Raw genomic sequence first — 6,000 nt, 5'->3', positions numbered from 1 at the left:
CGGAAAACATGGAATTAACACAGGAAACACGGAAATCATGGAATTAACGCAGTAAACATGGACATCATGGGATTAACATGGGAAACACAGAAATCATGGAATTAACACGGGAAAATGGATTTAACACAGGAAACGGAATTAACACGGGAAACAGAAATCACAGGATTAACACAGGAAACTCAAAATTACCATGGGGAACACGTAATTAACATGGGAAAATGGAATTAATATGGGAATCATGGGATTAACACGGGAACATGGGATTACACGGAAACACGGAATTAACACAGAAAGTTGGAATTAACAGGGGAAACATGGGATAAACATCCGAATCACGGAATAAACACAGAAACGTTGATTAACACTGGAGACACGGAAATCACGGGATTAACACGGAAAACATGGAATTAAATCGAGAAACACGTGATAAACACAGGAAACAAGGATTTCACATGGGAAACACGGAAATCATGGAATTAACGCAGTAAACATGGACATCATGGGATTAACATGGGAAACACAGAAATCATGGAATTAACACGGGAAAATGGATTTAACACAGGAAACGGAATTAACACGGGAAACAGAAATCACAGGATTAACACAGGAAACTCAAAATTACCATGGGGAACACGTAATTAACATGGGAAAATGGAATTAATATGGGAATCATGGGATTAACACGGGAACATGGGATTACACGGAAACACGGAATTAACACAGAAAGTTGGAATTAACAGGGGAAACATGGGATAAACATCCGAATCACGGAATAAACACAGAAACGTTGATTAACACTGGAGACACGGAAATCACGGGATTAACACGGAAAACATGGAATTAAATCGAGAAACACGTGATAAACACAGGAAACAAGGATTTCACATGGGAAACACGGAAATCATGGAATTAACGCAGTAAACATGGACATCATGGGATTAACATGGGAAACACAGAAATCATGGAATTAACACGGGAAAATGGATTTAACACAGGAAACGGAATTAACACGGGAAACAGAAATCACAGGATTAACACAGGAAACTCAAAATTACCATGGGGAACACGTAATTAACATGGGAAAATGGAATTAATATGGGAATCATGGGATTAACACGGGAACATGGGATTACACGGAAACACGGAATTAACACAGAAAGTTGGAATTAACAGGGGAAACATGGGATAAACATCCGAATCACGGAATAAACACAGAAACGTTGATTAACACTGGAGACACGGAAATCACGGGATTAACACGGAAAACATGGAATTAAATCGAGAAACACGTGATAAACACAGGAAACAAGGATTTCACATGGGAAACACGGAAATCATGGAATTAACACGGGAACCATGGAATTCACATGGGGAAAACACGGAATTAACAGGGGAAACACGGGATTAACACAGAATCAATGGAAACATGGGATTAATGAGGAAACATGGAAATCAGAGAATTAACATGGGAAACACAGAATTAACATGGGAAACTTGGAAATCACGGAATTATCATGAGATTCACAGAATTAACACGGGAAACGTGGAATTAATATGGGAAAATGGAATTAACACGGGAAACACAGAAACAACGGAATTAACACAGGAAACATGGAATTAACACGGGAAACATGGAATTAACATGGGAAACACGGGCTTAACACGGGAAACTCAGACACCATGGAATTAACACGAGAAACATGGAATTAACCCAGGAAACACGGGATTAACATGGGAAACATGGGATTAACATGGGAAACATGGAGTTAACATGGGAAACATGGGATTAACACATAAACATGGAATTAACACAGAAACATGGAATTAACATGGAAAACATGGGAATAACATGGAACACATGGAATTAACATGGAAAACATGAAATTAACATGAGAAACACGGGATAAAGATGGAAAACATGGAATTAACACAGGAAACACACACTTAACATGGGAAACACAGAAATCATGGAATTAACATGTGAAACATGGAATAAACACAGAAACATGGAATTAACATGGGAAACATTGATTTAACACAGGGAACACAGGATTAACATGGGAAACATGGGATTAATGCATAAACATGGAATTAACATAGGGAATATGGAAATTATGGAATTAACACGGTAAACATGGAATTCACATGGGAAAAACAGAAGCAACATGGGAAACATGGAATTACAACAGGAAATCACGGAATTAACACAGAGAACACGGGAATCACCGGATTAACACAGAAACATGGAATTAACACAGGAAACATGGAATTATTACAGAAACATGGAATTATCACGGAAAACACAGAAATCATGGAATTAACATGAGAAACACAGAAATTACGGGATTAACACAGAAACATGGAAATCACATGGGATAAATGTGATTAACATGGGAAACACGCTAAACACGGAATAAACACAGGAAGCACAGAAATCACGGGATTATAACGGGAAACATGGAAATCACGGGATAAACACATAAACATGGAATTAACACAGAAAACACGGAAATTACGGGATTAACACAGTAAACACACAATTAACATGGGAAACATGGGCACAGGATTAACACGGGTATCATGGGATTAACACGTAAACACGGAATTAACACGGAAATCATGGGATTAACATGGAAAACATGGGATAAATAAAGAAATATTGAATTAACACAGATAACTCAGAAATCATGGAATTAACATGGAAAACATGGGATTAATACAGAAACATGGATTTAACACAGTAACATGCAATTAACACAGAAACATGGAATTAACATGGAAATCACAGGAATAACACAGAAACATGGAATTAACACAGGAAACACAGAATTAACACGGAATTAACACAGAAACATGGGAAACACGGGATTAACGCAGGAAACACGGGATTAACACGGAAAACATGGAATTAACACAGAAACATGGAATTTGCATGGAAAACACGGGAAAAATGGAATTAACATGGGAAACATTGGAATCACGGAATTAACACAGAACTAACACGGGAAACATGGAAATCATGGAATTAACACAGAGAACATGGAATTAACATGGAAAACACAGAAATCACGGCATTAACATGGGAAACATGGAATTAACATGGGATTCATGGGATTAACACAGGAAACATGGAAATCACAGGAAACATGGGATTAATTCGGGAAACACGGGATTAACACAGGAAACATAGAATAAACATGGGAACATGTGATTAACATGGGAAACACGGAAATTACGGGGGTAACATGGAAAAGATTGAATTAACACGGGAAACATGGAATTAACACGGGAAACACAAAATTAACACAGAAACATGGAATTAACATGGGAGACATGTAATTAACATGCGAAAATGGAATTCATACGGGAAACATGGGATTAACACGTAAAGCACAGAATTAACACAAAAACATGGGAAATACGGAATTAACGCAGGAAGCACACAATTAACATGGGAAACACAGAAATCATGGAATTAACACTGGGGACACACAGAAATCACGGGATTTACACTGAAAACACAGAATTAACATGGAAAACATGGAATTAAAACAGAAACAGGGAATTAACACGGGAAAATTGGAAATCATGGGATGAACACGGAAAACACGATATTAACACGAGGAACACGGGATAAACAATGGAAACCACGGAATTAACACGGGAAACATGAGAAAAATGGATTTAACATGGGAAACACAGAAATCACCGAATTAACACGGGTAACATGGAATTCACCCAGGAAACATGGAATTAACATGGGAAACACAGAAGTCATGGGAAACATGGAAAACATGGAATTAACATGAAAATCATGAGAATAATCTGGGAAACATGGAAGTCTTGGGATTAACACCCAAAACATGGAATTGACACAGGAAACATGAGGTTAACACGAGAAACATGGAATTAGCATGGAAAACACAGAATTAACATGGGAAATATGGAAAACACAGAATTAACACAGAAACACGGAAAACATAAAATTAACAAAGAAACATGAAATTAACACAGGAAACGGAATTAACACGGGAAACACAGAAATCATGGGATTAACACAGGAACCTCAAAATTAACCTGGGGTACATGTAATTAACATGGGAAAATGGAATTAATATGGGAAACATGGGATTAACACGGAAAATATGAAAGTAACATGAGAAACACGGGATAAAGACAGAAAACACGGAATTAACACAGGAAACTCACACTTAACATGGGAAACACAGATATCATGGAGTTAACATGCGAAACATGGAATAAACGCAGAAACATGGAATTAACATTGAAAACAGAAAATCCAGGAATTAACACAGAGAGCATGGGAAACATGGAATTAACTCGGGAAACAGGGAATTAACATGGAAAACATGGAGTTTACACAGGAAATGTGGAATTAACATGGAAAATACAGATATAACACGGAAACCATGGAAATAACATGAGAAATATACAATTAACATGGGAAACACGGGATTAACCTGGTAAATACGGATTCAACATGGGAAACATACCATTAACACGGAGACATTTGATTGAAATGGGAAACACGGAATTAATCCAGGACGAATTATCATGGGAAATACGGAATTTATTCAGGAAACAGAGAATTAACACGGAAATCACACGATCACCATGGGAAATAAGGGACTAACATGGGCAGTATTGAATTAACGTGGGAAACACGCAATCAACATGCGTAACTCGGAAATCACCAAGTAACATGGAAAACACGGAATTAACAACGAAACGCGGGAATAACACGGGAAACATGGAATTAACATGGGAAACACGGGCTTGACTCGGGAAACTCAGAAACCGCGGAGTTAACACGCGAAACATGGAATTAACCCCGGAAACACAGCATTAACACGGGAAACACGGAATTAACACAGAAACATGGAATTCACGTGGAAAACAAGCAAATAGCACGGAACACATGGAATTAACACGGAAAATATGAAAGTAACATCAGAAACACGCTATAAAGACGGACAACACGGAATTGACACCGGAAACACACAATTCACATGGGAAACACAGACATCACGGAATTAACACGCTAAAGACAGAATAAACGAAGACACGCGGAATTAATACTGAAAACAGAAAACCAAGGAATCAACACAGAGAATATGGAAAACATGCGAATAACACGGAAAACACGAATTAACGTAGAAAACACAGATATAACAAGGAAATCATGGAAATGACATGAGAAACATGGAGGAGGAGACTGAGGAGGAGGAGACTGAGGAGGAGGAGACTGAGGAGGAGGAGACTGAGGAGGAGGAGACTGAGGAGGAGGAGACTGAGGAGGAGGAGACTGAGGAGGAGGAGACTGAGGAGGAGGAGACTGAGGAGGAGGAGACTGAGGAGGAGGAGACTGAGGAGGAGACTGAGGAGGAGGAGACTGAGGAGGAGGAGACTGAGGAGGAGGAGACTGAGGAGGAGGAGACTGAGGAGGAGGAGACTGAGGAGGAGGAGACTGAGGAGGAGACTGAGGAGGAGACTGAGGAGGAGGAGACTGAGGAGGAGGAGACTGAGGAGGAGGAGACTGAGGAGGAGGAGACTGAGGAGGAGGAGACTGAGGAGGAGGAGACTGAGGAGGAGGAGACTGAGGAGGAGACTGAGGAGGAGACTGAGGAGGAGACTGAGGAGGAGGAGACTGAGGAGGAGGAGACTGAGGAGGAGGAGACTGAGGAGGAGGAGACTGAGGAGGAGGAGACTGAGGAGGAGGAGACTGAGGAGGAGGAGACTGAGGAGGAGGAGACTGAGGAGGAGGAGACTGAGGAGGAGGAGACTGAGGAGGAGGAGACTGAGGAGGAGACTGAGGAGGAGGAGACTGAGGAGGAGGAGACTGAGGAGGAGGAGACTGAGGAGGAGACTGAGGAGGAGGAGACTGAGGAGGAGGAGACTGAGGAGGAGACTGAGGAGGAGACTGAGGAGGAGACTGAGGAGGAGGAGACTGAGGAGGAGACTGAGGAGGAGACTGAGGAG

This window comes from Mesocricetus auratus, unplaced genomic scaffold (assembly GCF_017639785.1).
Source record: "Mesocricetus auratus isolate SY011 unplaced genomic scaffold, BCM_Maur_2.0 Super-Scaffold_100106, whole genome shotgun sequence".
NCBI classification, from domain to species: domain Eukaryota; kingdom Metazoa; phylum Chordata; class Mammalia; order Rodentia; family Cricetidae; genus Mesocricetus; species Mesocricetus auratus.
This window is presented reverse-complemented; position numbering follows the sequence as displayed.